At 43.3% G+C, this 17,531-nt stretch overlaps 1 long non-coding RNA gene across 3 annotated transcripts in view; it reads right to left on the minus strand.

Moving 5' to 3' along the window:
- The window catches only part of LOC141573222 (uncharacterized), a 50,092-nt gene that overhangs the window by 5,377 nt on the left and 27,184 nt on the right, over positions 1-17,531 (minus strand). The window lies entirely within an intron of this gene.

Genomic DNA, 17,531 nt, shown 5'->3' on the forward strand with positions numbered 1-17,531 from the left:
GGAACCTCAAGGAGATAGGGACTGACGTCTCTAATGCCCATCACATAGTATGTGTTCAATAAATATTGATTTAATTAAAATTTCCTCCTCCCAAATTATAAAAACCTAGAAGGGTATATTCTTGCTGGACCACAATCTCAAAAAGAAAGAAAGGGAGCTGAAGATAGCTGTCTCAGTCACTCTCTGTCTGTCAGACTCCCCACATACGTAGTCCTCTGTCAGGATCTAAGCCCTGTGGACTCAGTAGCCGGTAGAGCGCCAGTCCCAGAGCAGCAAATGGTGGGCAAGATGGGACCCCCAGCTCAGGGAATGCCTTCTCCACCCATGCACTGCAGTAAGTGGTGGAGGAGAGGGGAAGTATTCACCCACCGAAATCTTACTGCTAACGTTAGACCTGGGTGCTACATCTCCACACCTAGAGGGCCTGGTGTCCCCCATGCCAAAGGCTGTTCTTCCTGGGGTCTGGGCAGCGGAAGACGTGTGAACAAGTTAATGAGCTCACCTAAATAGCAAAAGGATGGAGAAGACTGTTGGTATCTCCCCCTGGAAGAACTATACAAATGACCTTGACAAATAGCCCCCTCAAAACCTATAGAACCCAAATTTTTACAACCTCTTTATTCTCCTGTTTCCATTTCCTCCTTTCTCTTCTATTTTTCTCCCTCTCCCTTCCTCTCTGTTTCTGCTTATTGCTTCTTCTTTCTCAACTCTTCTTCCTCTTCCCCTGTAGAGGTGAGGCTTTGGAACTGAAAGTATATTTTAATATGTATTGAAAGCAATTGTTTCTTTTTCATAGGGTTCTCTGACCCATCATAGAAAATGATTCTTCTATCCTAAGTTGACTTTCATAACAATCACTTGAATACCAAAGAATCATAAAATAGGTAAATTTAGTACACTAAAAGGGAAAAAACCATTTAAAAACTAACATGTAAGTTTTCTGGCCTCTATTATTATTATTATTATTATTATTATTATTATTTTGGATATGGGTTGGGTGGGCAGAGATCCGACGCAGTGAGTATGTGGTTGCAGGGGTAGGGCAGGAGGAAAGGGGTTTGCCCTATGCTGTGGCCTCTATTATTTTAAAATTAGAGCTCAACTTGATGCCATTTGTAGTGGAATTCCTAAAATTACAACCATCATCTATGTTTTACAGGCTTCCTTTATCTATACAGACATTTCCTGTTCTTTTTCCCCCCGAGACTCATAACAACTTACTGTTGATTTGAGGTTTTAATTGGGAGGGAAAGGGGAGAGAAGCCTTTTTAAACTAACACGAGTCCCAACTTTTGAGGAGAGGTGGAGGAAGGCATGCGATGTCGGCCCTGATCTAGACTGGCGTGTTTACTTCTGCCTGAGTTCACTCTAGGATGTAAATGTCTTCCCATTTAATTAAGTTAAAATGAGTTTCTCAAAGACATTTTTCAGAACTCTCGGTGCCAGGTATAATTACGTATGCCACATTTGTGCACAATGTCACTGGTTCTCAAAACCCAAGTTCACAGATCTGAGGGCAGCTCTGCCAGCTCACCCTTACACAGGGGAAGAATTCTAAAAGCAGTCTCGCCAAATTACAAAGCTCCAGTTTTCTAAGTAGAAATTTGGATGAAAAAGCTTTAAGTCCTTAAAAAGAAATAGAGCTTTTAAAATAGAATTACCGGTTATATTTAGGGTATAAATATAGAAGCTTGGAGGAAGTTTTCGCTAGGTGTTTAGCTAAGGTACGTGTGCATTTTAAGAGCTAGATTGTAGTCACTCCATGTTATTTCTCTAAATTTGATAGTATAAAATTTCATTTCTAATAAATTAATAATAATAGTGCGGGATTGTTTCCTTGCATGGAAACTTTTTTTAAAAAGGCATGGCAAAGCTCTGATAATTATGGGGCAGGTGGAAAGTTCTGATAGGGGTTGGGTATTAGATATTTGATGATGTTGACGGGTTGTTCGAGGTGTAGTAAGACTGATGATAAGAGACAGCATGGCTTTGTGGTTAAAAGCATGATGATAGAGTTCGGATCCCAGTGTGGCCATTATGAGCTGTGTGACCTTGGGCAAATTACGCAACCCATCCGGAGCTCAATTTCCTCATGTGAAAAATGGAGGAACAACATTGCCTCCTGTTATGATTTGAATATTTGTGTCCCCCAAAATTCATATGTTGAAACCTAACCCCCAGTGTGGCTGTATTTAGACATGTGACCTTGAAGGTATTAAGGTTAAATGAGGTCCCAAGGGCGGGGCCCTGATCTAATAAGATTAGTGTCCTTATCAGAAGAGACACCAGAGAGCTTGCTCCATTCTCTGCATGAGCACAGAGGAAAGGCCATAGGAACACACAGTGGGAAGGAGACCATCGGCCACCCAAGGGGCAGAGCTCTCACCAGATACCAGCCCTGCTGCTGGCACCTTGATCTCTGGACTTCGAGTCTCTAGAACTGTGAAAAAATAAATATCTGTTGTTTAAACCACCAATGTTTACTATGTTTGAGTCAAATATGTACTGACGGGAATCTGATTACCTGACTGGCAATCATTCTAGGATTTTTAATAGAAGTGGGATGGGGTGGGGTTGGGAGAAACACTGCATTGGATCAGACTGAAGATTCTGGAATCTGGCTACCTGAGTTCCAACTTGGCTGTGTCCTTGAGCAAGTCACTCACCCTCTCTAAGTTTCAGTTTTCTCATTAGTAAAATTAAGCTAGTAATAGCTTTTATCTTATGTGAGGATTAAGTGAGAGAATCCTCACTTAAGTGTAAAGTAAATAGTGCCTGGCTCACTAAAATGTCAAATTTTTCCCCCATTGTACTGAGATATAATTGACATAGAGCATCGTGAAATTTAAACTGTACAACATAGTGATTTGATATATGCATATACTGCAGAATGATCACAAGGGTAGTTCACACATCCATCACCTCACATGTGCCATTTTGTGTGTGTGGTGAGAACTTTTAAAATCAACTTTTGTAACAACTTTCAGCTCTATAACACAGTATTGTTAACGATATTCACCATTCTGTACATTACACCCCCAGAACTTATTTATCTTATAACTGAAAGTTTGCACCCTTTGACCATCTTCCTCCAACCAACCACTAATCTATTCTCTATTTCTATGAGTCTGGTTTTTCAGATTCTACATATAAATGAGCTCATGAGAAAGAATATGTATCTTTCTCTGTCTGGCTTTTTTCACTTAGCATAATGCCCTCAAAAAAATCAATTTTTAAAAAATTATAAACGTCTAAAGAGAATGTTTTATGTATACTTAAAAATAAAAATCCCCGAAGTGCCTGAGAGGAGGGGACACGGTGAATGTTAAATGAAAGAATGAGAAATGTCTTGAGAGGCCAATGTCCCACCCCGACCCGTTTGCGGTGTTACAGGTCTCAGCCGGAAACAGTGGAGGTTCTACCTTAAGGGGAAACAGGGTGTCACACAGGCGAGAACGTTGCTTGGCCACAGGCCTTGTTCTTAAACCACAGCCACACACCCCAGCCTTACATGAGAGGTGGTGAGGAACTCTCGTTTGGTTCCCATGACAGACAAGTTGTGGCCTGAGCGGTTCTTGTAAATTTGTTGACATAAATATGCACATATGTTCAGTCTTTTTTGTGGGGAGGACATTGTGATATAGGGTACTTCTCTTCAGAGTCTAATTAAAACTAGGTTATTTCAATTACTGAGTGAAGTAAAACGATGAAGTACTAATTTCAGACTGTTTAGCGTCCACACGCATTGGCCCAATTACCAGCCCACAGACACTATTGCATCAGTTGACCTCTACAGATGTGGTTGGAAACTTCTGTCACTTGAGTACAGCCCCAGGTGTAGCTGCAGGGATGGCTAAGAACCAGGGCTATGAGAGATGCTGTGGGTTCCCTCCCCACCTAGCTTTTTGGACTTGGCTTTAGCCCCGGTGGTTAGATGGGTGAGGGCCAGAAAGTAGGGAAACTATTCCCAAGCAATCTTTATGATTCTCAGACCTTCGCATCCCTGCTTCAGATCTTAGGTGACAAAGTATAGCATAGAGCTGGGAGGAAGAGCCCATTTTCTCTGCTTGATCACGAAATCCCGCTCTGCTCTGACAACCCAAGGGCTGCCGAGCTTGGCAGTGCTAGGAGCCACTGTGGACTTGGCACCATCAGTGCTGCTGTCCTGATGGCAGTGACAGCACTGATGCTTTCCAAGTGGCCTCCCAGGAAGCAGACGTGGGGGAGCCAGGGCAGGAGAGAAAGAACCAGGTGGATCTGTGTGGTTATGGCAGTGGGTTTGTAAGCATGAAAGCCATCCTCTTGGGGACACGCAGAAATAGCTGGAGGACACTGAGGTCAAGCTAAGGTCCTGTTGTTACCTTTGTAACATGGATGTCAAAAGGAAAGGTAAGCTGACTGTACCATCTGGGAGGCATGGACAGGCTGTAACTAAACTAATTGCAGTCAAGGGGCTACTTTATACGTAACCTAATTTCCCAGAATAATTGGTGGCTTTCACTAAAATGAGATTGGTGACTTAAACAATAAAACAAGGAGATTACAGCCATTGACAAATGTCTACGAATGGAAAAGACTGAGACACAGGCAAAAATTTGGAATAGGGTTAAGCAAAAAGAAAAATACAGAACTTGGGACAAATGAAACTTGCTTCACAGATAGGTTTTCACAAGTTCCAGCATTTCTTTTCAAGAAGAGCTTAGGAGTGGAAGTATAAATGGAAGATGAATGGAGGACTTGCCTTGGGCATTTGCATGCCACTCTACTTAAGACTGCGAACAGGTCACTTGTTCCCATGAAAGGATGACGGGTTGATGGACATGGGTACCTTTGGTACCATGGCTGACCCCAGGGCATCCTTAACTTTCGAGCCACTTCCAAACCAGTCTTGTCAACTCCCACAGGACACATAGCATTGGCTTCCTCTCCTCCCAGTAAGAACCAGCTGGGGTACAGACGGTGGGTCCCACCTTGTAGGAGGCATGGCTACAGCATAGGAAAACCATTCCCACAGCATCTCTGCAGCTTCCCGTTGGCTGGCTTCCCACTGGCTGTGGGTTCCAATAGGAACACTTGTAGCAAACTCTCTACTGTTAGAGCAGCTTCCCCGAGAACAGGGACCAGGGGAGCACTCGGTGGCCGTCTGCTTGACCTCCCCATATTGTCTGTCCATTTCCTCTCCTGCAATGAAGCTCTATCTGCTCATTCTTCCGCACTCAGCTGAAAAGTTGCTTCCTCGGGGAAGGCTTCCCTGACTACGGTAGGTCTGTCATGGCCCTCTGTGCTTCTTCTTAACACTTACAGTTAGTAAATATTGACATGATTGTGTATGTAAGCTGCAGATAATATGGGCAAGGATCACACCCATATTTTTCACTGATGGACCCTCAGTGCCTGGCACACAGTAAATAAAAAACTGTATGTTGCATGAATGAAAGTGACATCTGCTGAGCTTTCCCCCATATAGCTTAAGGCTTCAGGTACTCATTTAGCCTATTCCTGCTATTAATATTTTTTAATTATTCATTTTTGATATTATATAAGCAATGTGTGAATACATGACCATTGTAAATCAAATTCAAACGGCACATATACATACATATGAAAGTTATGGTCTTATATGTATAAATTGTGCCACAATAAAGCTTTTTTTTAAAGGTACAACACATGCATTCTGAGTGTTTTAGTCACCGTACAATCAGAAGGCAGAGGCCATGATAGGCGCTGCAGAAGGAGTGTAATACAGTAGATGGAAGAATTGAGAGGCCAGAGAACAGCAGGAAGCCACCTTCCATCCTGGGGCCAGAGGGACAGTGGGAGAAGGCAGTGTTTCTGGAACCCTGCAGCTGGGGCCACCTGGAAAACTCTGGAGCCACGGCAGCACTTCCAGGCTAAAGCAGGAACCACGCAGAAAGGGTTGGACAGCAGGGGCGGGAGCCGTGGCCGAGATGCTGCCACACATCATCTGAAGCAGAGGGAAGGGGAGACATAACCCAGCTCCTCCCCTCCGCTCATTCTCCAGTGTCCCAGCACTGGCTCTCTTCGGCTGGGTCTGTAAGGGCACCTAGGAAAATAGATGCCCAGGATGGAGGATGTTAGAGAATAGATCTGAGCACAAACTGACAAAAAACAGCATGTGCAGTTTCAAATAAAATACATAAATAGCACCAGGGTACATGCAGTGATCTAAATTTATCACATCATTTTTATAGGGATGAAATGCAGTTACAATGGCCATTGAGAGTGGGCTTGATTCACAGAATCCAGAGTATAGCAGTAGAGCACAGAGGTGACAGGAGACATGCACTCCCAGCAAAAGGAAAGGCCTGTCACAAAACGGTAGCTCAAAGGACTGGTGCGGGGGCAGGTTCTGTTTCCAGGTAACGTGCCTGACCTGCTTTGCAGAGAGTGGGAAGAGGGCAGGGTTACGGGCTGATTGTTGCCCATGAGCAGGCTCAGAGAGTCAGAGGTTTGGGCCGGAGGGGATCTTAGGTCTTCCGTTTCAGCTCATACCTTCTGCAGAATGAGGAACCAAAACTCAGAGAAATGAAGTGATGGGGCCCCACAGCCCAAAGGACAAAAGCCCATTTTTTGTCATTTTTTGTTCTATGGGGCACAGTGGGGAGGTGTTGGGGGACCACTGAACCGCAACGCCTCCTCTTCGGGCTGTGAGTTCCCGAGCAGGCCAGCAAAAACGTTCTAGAAGCAACTGCTCCATATGACCTGTTCTGTAGACAGTGCCAGGCATTTGGCACATCATAAGGAATTCACCAAAGCAAATCTTTTCCTTACAAACTCTTCTAGCCTCCAGAGTCTGGTTTTAATTGCTCAAAATTTTGGAACCTTCACTACCGTGTTTTCCCAAAAATAAGACCTAGCTGGACCATCAGCTCTAATATGTCTTTTGGAGCAAACATTAATATAAGACCCGGTATTATATTATATTATATTATATTATATTATATTATATTATATTATATTATATTATAGTGTATTATATAAGACCCGGTCTTATAGTACAGTAAAATAAGACCAGGTCTTATATTAATGTTTGCTCCAAAAGATGCATTAGAGCTGATGGTCTGGCTGGGTCTTACTTTCGGGAGAACACAGTATGTTCCAGACACTGTGCTAGATACAACGTAAGGAATGAGCCATGAACTTCCAGGCGTTGTACGTCTTACAGGGGATCAGAAGTGAATACAAATGAGCATGATGCCATGTGATAAATGTAATAACATCTACAGCACAGAAGAGAAAGTGAGTAATTACTGGGGGAGGAGAGCTCAGGGAAGTGCACAGAGAACTCTTCACAAAGGCGGCGTCGGAGCAGGCGTAGAAGGAAGAATAGCTCTGCAGACCTCCAGCTCTAATTTTTAAATAGCAGCTTTAAACCAGCCTTCCCCCAAACACCACTATTATTCCTCAAGGATTTACAAAGCCACTTCTCTTGCTCCATTCACCCCCCATTATGTATGGGAAACCACATACATACACAACATTTTGGAACGTAAATAACATAAAATGAGTCCACTGGCCCCATCAAGCAGAATCCTCAGGGCCAGACTGACCTTCAGGGACCGGGCACTGCAAAGTTGATGATGCTCCCAGCATGTAATTTAATATGAAAGCAATGCTTCCTCAGAAGCATTTGACTGATGGCATCGTTCCATCCAAGGATCCAGCAAAGTTCTGTCTTTTCCTACAGTAACACTTTTTATGTTTTTGCAAATATCAAGTCGCCACCCATTCCCCATATAATGTTTCTGTCACTCTTTGGGTGCCTCAGCTTTGCTGGTGCCCCAGGCATGTGTGGCCGGCCCCCGGGGGATCCTGCTCTGAGGAAGCAGCCTCTTTCTACTTAAGACACCCCAGGTGAGGTTGGCCTCCAGTTCATTTTCCTATTTTTAACCAAGTGGACTCAGAGCTGTTCTTGCACTTCCTCACATAGCGCATGCATTCTGATTCTGTTCTTTATCCCTTTCTGTCAAGACTCTCACCTTTCAACTCAGGAAGGTCATCTGAAGGCCTAGAGGTCTGGTTAACCATAAAGAAAGGCTGGTATGAGAGACGATTTCCTTACACTGAGCTCAGCAGCACGTAGCAAGAGGAAGACCGTATGACAGTGAACTGTTTGTGAGCACGGGCTTTTTAAACACTCATGGCTGGTGTCAACACTTGCTGCTTCGTTTCACCACGTGATCTTGGGCAAACGACTTTACCCTGGTAAGCCCAGGTTTTGCCATTCTAGGATGCACTTAATCATAGCAGGTACCTCACGAGGTCGTTCTTTTAATAAACATTAGAAACGCTCCTACCAGGTACCAGGCACCGTGCGTAAAAAGAGCTACGTGGTGAGCAAACAAGAATTCCTGCCCTTACATTCAGCTTGCATTCTAGTGGAAGAAGAGAGACAGCAAAAATAAGTAAATAGATGATCTATTATGTTAGACAGGAAAGGGGCTAGGGAGCGTTGGCAGAGTGCTGTTTTAGACGGAATGACGAGAAGAGCCTGGGTGAGAAGGTGACAAGATGGATGTAATATAGCAGCAGGTGGACACCCAGGGGGCGCGCCTTCCAAGCAGAGGGAACAACCTGAGCAGACACCCCGAGCCAGGAGCAGGTCTAGTATGTTTGAGGAACAGAGAGTGGCTGGGAGGGTGGGGACAGAGTGGCAGGCAATGAGGTGAGAGCACGAGAGCAGTGCAGTGGCATCTCTGACTCACACGTGCACAGGGCCTGCTGGATTGAGGACAGGCTAGGAGGCGAGGGCAGAAACCCAGGACCGGTTAGGAAACCACTGCAGTGAACCAGCTGAGAGGTAGAACATTCACAGTCACATCCTGAACTTGGTGCCTGACACCAACCCACCCTGGATACGGGTGCCTGCTGACACGCTTCCTGTGACCTGATCCACATGTGCACATCTGGCCGGGGAGGGTCTCAGCCTGGTTCTCTTTCCAACATCTTTCCAGCCCTCCACCTGCTGCTGTCATCTTCATCTTCCTTACTCACCCTGCTCTTAATCTTCCTCTTTTCTCTCTATCTCCTGCTCACTCTGCTGTCTGCCTTTTCTTACTTTTTACGAGGGGTCTGGTTTTCCAGGGCACAGTTTTGGGGGCTTGTCTTGAGTCTTGGGAAGAGAGCAGTGGACCTCTTGGCTCATTGGTTCCACAGGGCACATCAGAAGGATGGGGGAGCGACGTGGGGTGACAGGAATGGAAGGTGCCCACAGAGACGGCTGTGCCACAAAGGTGGTACTGATGCCACAGGCAGAACTTCTGTAGCCCAGTCAGAGTTCAGCCAGGAAAAGGGAAGCCCCTCTAGGTGTTTCAGGTAATTCCTGAAAGGACGCTGATACCGCCACTGGATAGGCCAGGAGCGCAAAGTTCAGTTGGCCATTTCCGGGAAATCAGGAAGTAGAGGGAAAACACCACCGGTAACCCTACGACCTTCAGCACCAAATCAAGGGCTTCTCGGAAGGGACCTCGCTGATACTAGCCACCACCTTGGTACCACAATACCAGCTAAATTGTCACAGTGTGCAGTAGGGATATTCCCAGAAGCCATCCTGACAGTGGGTCTACTAGCCTTGACTTAACTATACATACAAGTGTCTGAAAACCACATGGATATACATGAATATAGCCCACGAAAGCCAAACTCAGTGCGTTCCCACCTCAACTTCTCCATAGCTAGCGCCCATGTACCCAGGGCCACTCTAATCCCCAACCAGGTGATGGAGGGAAGTCAAAGTGGAGAGAGATGGGGCCTGAACGAACTGTGCTTTCAAATACCTTACTTCTACTAATTTTCAAAAACCCATGACCCTGTGCACACATGGCTAGGACCCCTCCCAGGGCCCCAGAAGCTGCGCTACAAGCGATGAGCGAGGGCTCCTGAGCCTTAAGCTTCTCACAGAAAATCTGCCTCTGCCTTGAACAGAATTAATTTACCTTCACTTGCCAGAGAGCCCGTCCCATCATAGGAAGTGGCTTCCCGCCAGTGTGAAGGGTTCCCTTGGGCATAGTTTGTAGCCATAATGTTTCATTCATACATATTTGAACTAGTAGATAATGAGCCACTCTATGGAGACTTTACACTCACACTTCTGAATCCCTCACTTGTAAGTCAATAGGCCCCAAGCTTGTCCATTCAGGAAAAATGTATCAAGGGCTTACTCTGTGCCGGCACCGTGCTGAGCTCACTATGGTGAGGAAAGTAAACATGGACGCTGTCTTTATGGGGCCCTCAGGGGAAGAGACATATAACCCAGTAAGCAGACGAGTCTGTAATTACAGGACCAGAGAGGAAAAGTCCACGTGCTACAGAGACTACAGGACGAGGGGTCCTAACACAGTGGAGGTGACGGGAAAAACTGAAGGATTCATTCTTTCATCAATGACTTTGGGGTGCCCACCCTTTGCCCACGCAGCGCCAAGGGCCAGGGTAATCGTGACCGAAAGCTCCAGCATCCGTGCCTTTTTAGAACTGTCTCCTGGAGTTGATGTCACAAAATCAGATTGCAGCTCTCTGTCAATGACAACCTGACAGTGGCCCCCACGCAGGGGCGATGCAGGTACACGGGTGGGCATTGCGAGGGGGGTTGGCACAGCAGGGCAGGCTTTCAGAAGGGCCAGCCACAGCGTGCAGAGAATCAGAGGCAGAGGTAACCGGATGGGTGAAGATGCGGGAGGGCTCATGGGAGTCTTCTAGGCAAGAGTCGCTGCAGGAGCAAACATTCAGGAGCAGACGGAGCCGGAGGAGGGAGGAAAGGACAAAAAGAGACCCAGTGTGGCTGGGGCAGCTCCAGGGGAGGGTGGGGGAGAGTATGTCTACGTGGGGCTGGAAACATAGGAACAGGCTGGTATGCCTAAAACCAATGGGAGCCCCAGAAGTTTCTGAGGAGTGGAGAGAAATCACCCAGTTGGTATTAAAGGGACTGCTCTGGCTGCAGCGAGAATATTGGATTACCACGGTTACTTTGGCAGGCTCTGCACCCTAATTACTTCCCCCTTTCTCACTATCCTTTCCAGTAGCCAGGGAGATTGAAGTCAATGCATGCCAGATACGCAGCTAGAAGCACCCCAACAATGAAGGGCTGTGTGGCTGGGAGGAGAGCACACTGCCTTCAGTCAGGCAGAGGCAGATTCAATCTCCCCTCCACCTCCAGTCGGCTGGTGCACTGGGCAAGGGGCTCGGCCTCCAACACCCACCTTCCCCCCAGTCTATAAAATAGGGAGAACAATGCCTACTCCACGGAGTGGAAAGAGCAAAAGAAAGAGTGTGTACAAATGACCTGGCATTTGGCAGAACACAGGACACACCAGCTGACATTGGAAGTTGCTGCAATGTAGTCAAGCCAGTCAGAGGAAGATTTCTAACCAAAAGTCACACTAGCAAAAGCACTAGCAATAGAGCACAATGTCCCCTATTCACAAATATATAAATACATGCAATATTACACATTCAAGTAAATGCTACATTTCTTAGAAATAGCGGTCTAATGAAATCTTCCCAACATAGTGTCAGAAAACAAATCTATGTTACTTATGGCATTAAAATGTACACAATAAACTGTAAAAGTTTTCTCAATAAATTACATTGTACACAAATTGCCTTATCTCTGGCCTTCACCTGTGTGCAATTGTTCTGTAGAGAAACTGAATCCATTTGTTAGCCTGTCCATCCCCCAGACTGAACAACATTAGCTTCTCAAGAGTGATTTTCTTCATCTCTGCTTCTCCAGAGCTTACTAGAGAGCCTGGCACTCCCTAGTAGACGCTCATTAAATAATTGCAGAATGGAAAAATTTTTAAAAGAACAAATGATTAATTTAACTTATGAGTCTGGCAACTGTATTTTATGAGCCACAATCAAGACACATCGTCTGTTCTACAGAATATGAGAGTTGTAGAGAGAACGTGGTGTGGAGTATTTGAAATCCAAACTGTCCTGGAAAGTTCAGGATAGACGGTCAGCGTGTACCTCAAGTTACTGCATCTGTTTTAGAGGAGCTACGGCAAATAGTTGTAACAAGTTCCCCTGTGAGCTCGTGTTATAATTTTCAGCATAAGAGTTGTTCTGAGTCCTCTGTTCATAGTAGAAAGAACAAATGAAAGGATCTCTGTGGAACCACTGACATAAGGACTGAGCATCAGCTTTTCTCTTATCTCACTCACTATAATTACTTGCCCCGTCAGACCTCTACTGGCACAAAAGGAGCAAGTGAAACAGCCATACATTTTGTTTGTTAAGCGCAGCTGAGTCTAGCTCAACAGAGTGTCAATTCAGAAGAGGGAAATAAAATATGCAGCAAAGTTGGGAGACAGGGAACAAAGACTCCAGTATGACAACTAACAGGAGAGCTAAACAAGTATTCAGAATACCACCAGGAAGGTAAAAAGCCTCAAGAGTCTAGAAAAGAGATAAACTGGAGGGGAAAGGCCGGAAGGACCAATTTAAAATCAAAGAAGAAATTTAAGACTTTGTTTTAAAGGAATATTTTTAAAAGTCGGGTTTGTTGAGGCGTAATTTATACACACTAACATTTACCCTCTTAGTGTATCCTTCCAAGAGTTTGAAACATTGTATACCGTTGTGTAGTTACCGTCACAAAGATAGAGACCAGTTTCATCATTCCAGAATTCCCTCTCACCCCTTTGTAATCAATCCCTTCCTCACCCTTAGCTCCTGGCAGCCACTGTTCTAGTTTTGCCTGCTTTAAAGGAATTTAATAACAGAACTTAAAGTGTTGGGGGATAGGAACTGAGACTTTTTCCCCCCTACCACCCACTTACTTCCTATACCCCTCAATGGCATCATTTAGTGAACTTATATTTATTAAGGATCTATTTATTATTTGCCAAAGATTGTATATATATCATCTTTCATTTTTACAGCTTGTCAATGAAGGAGGTCATCCCCATTTCCCAGATGGGTATGACACTCAAAGAGATGTCAAGCTGGTAAGAGGCAGAGCAGAGATTCAAAATCAACATTGACTAGAAATGTCACCATGGCTTATCGCTGGGTGCCGTATTATAGGTGATTTGTGCTATCTTCTTTATACGTTATTTGTATTATCAAAGTTTTCAACAATGAGCTTATATTACTTTTATGAAAAAATTACTTTTATAAACAAATATATAAATACATACTACATACATGCATACATATACACAATGTCTGATTCCAAAGCTCTTTGATGAGCCCAGGGAGGGGAAAGGGGGAAAAACAGTTTAGAAGGAAATAAAGGAAAGCCTCCTTTTAGCAACTGGTACCCATTCAGAAGTGAGCAACCAGAACAAAATTTACCAAAAGAAGCAGAGCGCAGTTTTGCTTTGTCTCTAGATCTCATCACAGTCTTACATCTCTACCTTCAAAAAGTTCTCTAACATAAACGTCCTTCCAAAGTGCTGATGGGGAGCCCTGGAGGCCTGTAGAAACCCACTGAGGTCACTCCAGACTCAACAGACAACCCTCTTCCCATCTTCCTGTCTCCCCCGCCACCCCCAAAACACCAGGTGGGAATAAGCTGACCATAGTGGGCAAGTCAGTGCACAGCCCCTTCTCCCCACTCCTGCAGAGGCAGGAAGGTACAACAAGGCCAAGACTAAAGGGAACACAGAGCACCTTTCATTTGAATATGACTATGTTGGGGGAATATTACCCATTACAGGGCTGGAAGGGGACCGACCCCTGAGGGCGTCCTCTGGTCTTTAGGCAGAACCCATTTATTGCTTGTTCCAAAAAATATATTTGAGGGGTCTTACAAAAATGTATCTAATACAAGATTTTAACAAATAGATGAGGTACCGGAACTGGGTACCCTAAGGAAAAATTATGAACCTGGACCCCTACCTCACACAATATACAAAAATTAAGAGGGATCACAGACCTAAATATGAAAGTAGAAACTATAAAGCTTCTGGAAGAAAATAGAGGGGAATCTTCACAGCTTGGGATAAGCAAAGGTTTCCTACACAGGATACAAAGAGCAATAACCATTTAAAAAATGATAAATTAGATTATACCAAAATTTAAAACTTTTGTTCATAAAAAGGCAGTGTTAATGAAACACAGAAGCAATTCATGGACTGATCTAAAATACTTGCTAAGCATACATTGGACAAAGAATTAGTATCTAGATTATGTAATCTATAACGCAAAAATAAAAAAAGTAAAACCAAACAACTCAGTTTGAATTGACTTAGACACTTCACATAGGAAAATGCATAAATGGCCCATAAGCAGTTTAAAAGATGCTCAATATCATTAATCATCAGGGAAATACAAATGAAAGCTATAATGAGATACTACTCCTCGCACAAATGGCTAAAATTGAAAAAAGACTGACAACACTAAATGCCGGGAGAACATATAACAACCTAAACTCTCATACACTGTTGGGGATACAATCACTTTGGGAAAAGTTCTGACTGTTTCTTGTGAAACTAAACGTTCATTTACCCTCCAAACCAGCAGTCCCACTCCCAGGTATGTAGCCAAGAATTATGAAAAGAATTTCCACCAAGAGACTTGTATAAAACATTCATAGCAGCTTTAATTGCTAAGCAAACTGAGGTAGAGTCATAAAATGGAATACTAACCAGCAATAAAAAGAACAAACTCTGATACACATAATCGTGTGGATGCACCTTTAAAGCTTTATGCTGAGGGAAAGAAGACAGACAAAAGTGCATGCGGTCTGATTCCATTTATATGAAGTTCTAAAACAGGCAAAACTAATTATGGTGGGAAAAATCATCAGCACAGTAGTTGCTTGTGAGGTTATGCGGATGAAAGAAGAGTCACGAAGGAACTTGCTGAACTGATGGGAATATTCTGTATCTTGACAAGGATTTGCATTATGCAAATATATCCATTTGTCAAAAATCAGTGAATGGTACACTTAAGGTGTGTGTACCTTGTTGTATGTAAGTTTCACCTCATTGAAAAACATAAAAGAACTATCATCAAATACCGAACTGGAGTTAATGATATGCATACTGAAGTGTATAGGGGTAAAGTGTACAGATGTTTGCAATTTACTTAGAAATATATCAAAAAATAATTGAAAAGAGGGATGGATACATGACTAGATATGTAACTAAGCAAGTATAGGAAAACCTTAATTGTGGAATTCAGATGGTGGTGGGTATGTGGGTGTTAACTGTAAGATTTTGTCATCTTTTCCAGATATTTGAAAAATTTTATAATGAAATGTTGGGGGAAGAAATAGGCTAGGATTTAGGAAAAATGAAAAATGAAGGTCAAACAAAAAGAGTGAAACTGAGGTTAGTACCTCATAAAGAGCTATAGATCTGTCTTTGAGTGTTCTAGGAGCCAAAGCAAAAGGTGGGGGGTGGGGGGGAGATGCAGGAGAGGAAGAGGAAGAGGGAGGAAAGAAGAAAGAGAGAGCCTCTCAGTTATATGATTGGCAAGGCCCATAGGATTAAACATCACGTTCTAGTAAAGCACCACTTTTCTTGATACTGACAAGTTTCATTGTGCGATGTGGTTCTATTAGAGCTAGGGTAAGAACCTGGCACAGAGAATTTACTTCTTAAATACGTAAGAAATTCATTTCTCTCTCTTATAATGGTCTATGGGTAGTGCTCTGGAACTGGTATGGTGGCTCTGGTCAGGGGAAAATAGGTGATTGCAGCTCTAAATTTCTACAAATAGAAAATGGCTGCAATGATTGTCCAGAAAAAAAAAATTGTATTCAAAGATAGAAAGACCCTTGAAAATCTCTCAGAAATACTCTATCACTTGTTTTATTAATCTACCCCAATGTACAGAGAGTGCCAAAAAATGTATACATATTTTAAGAGAGGAAAAAAACTGTACTAAAATTGTAATGCTTATTATACACCGATAACAAAAGATGAATACAAGTCATGTGTATCCATTTTTTTGGCACCTCCGGCATCTTGCTAAATCCATTCCTCTCTGAGCATGCACCATATGCTGTACACCCTCGGGAATGATAATAATAGTTTTCTTATACCATATTTCAACAATTCTAAGATACATAATTTTTCCCTTACATTGTCACATCTCTGAAATCAGAATGGGTCTTACAATTAATGGCATGTGATAACTGGTGGAATTTTTCTCTCAACGGAACATAAAATCATAGTGTTTCTTAAAATCAATGGCACGTTAGATTTAACAAAACACAGTATCTAGTGCTTTGTGGTTCAAAGTATTTTCATCTTATTTGAGCCTTGCCACATCACATTTTGGTGAGATGGGTAGTTATTCCTATTCTCAATGTAGAAATTGAGATTCAGAAAGTTTAAATGACCTCTCCAAGGTCCTCGGCTACACTATGATGAAGCCATAACTCTAATCTGTGCTCTCTAAATTTGAAATACTCTGTTTTCTCCCAATGTGACACAAAATATTTAGAGAGTGAAATCTCCATTGAGACAGAGACTCTGTTTTATTCACTACTATTTATACCACCAGAGTATAGAACATTGCTTGGCACTTAGCAGGTATTTAATACATATTTATTGAATGATTGAATGAATGAATAGATATTACAGAAGGGTATAAAAGGTCCGAGGGACCCCCCCCCCCATGGGCTGTAGTGGGCTGGGAAGTTCATACATAACGTGACTCTACTGCCACCTTTTCTCTGTTTGATAAATTTCTCATTAATCATTCAAATAGCTCCTACTCCATGACGCCTTCCTCAGATTAAACTAAATATATTCTGCTCCTTAATGATTCGAGAGGCAGCGCCACGTGTACGATGTTTTGCACGAGAAGACCTGGGTTTAAATCCCGTCTCATTTTAACTACCTGTTATCATAACACTTTGGAAGAAATTGCTTAACTTTCCCGAGCTTCAGTTTTCTTACCTTCAAAAGAATAATAAAATCTACTGGATGGCATCACTGTCAGGCTTAAACGAGACCAGATGTGCACATAATAAGAGTTCGATAATACGAATGCCTTTCTCTTTCCTACATCATGTTCCACTTCAACTTGGTTTCATTTGTGCAACTCACATGTTCTCCTACAAAATTGTGGGTTTCTACAAGAACCCCATTTGCTTCATCTCCACCTCGACAGGGCCCAGGAGAGTGCCGCACACATGCTACATGCCCTTAAATGCTTTCAGAGTTTGTAAACTCAATCATTTAATCCATAAATATTTATTGTGTGCTTGTGATGTGCCAGGCCCTTTTCTAGTTGCTGAGGAGACAACAGTGAACAACATGAACAAAAATCCTGCCCCTGTGGAGGCAGATGGACAATGCATGAATAAATAATGTGTGGTGATAAGGGCTATGGAGAAAAAAATAAAGCAGGAAATGGGGATAGGAAATGTGGGGGGTAGCTAGCAGTGACTTGTTGTCATATCAATTTGCATGTTAAAGAAAAGCCTTACTCATGTGGTGACATCTGGGTGGACTTCAGGGAAATGAGGGAAAAGCCACGCAAATATCTGGGTTAAATTTGAAGAGCAATATAAATATTTGTAGGAAAAATAAATGGAAACAAGTAGACAG

Source organism: Rhinolophus sinicus, linkage group LG09, assembly GCF_036562045.2.
Source record: "Rhinolophus sinicus isolate RSC01 linkage group LG09, ASM3656204v1, whole genome shotgun sequence".
Lineage (NCBI taxonomy): Eukaryota > Metazoa > Chordata > Mammalia > Chiroptera > Rhinolophidae > Rhinolophus > Rhinolophus sinicus.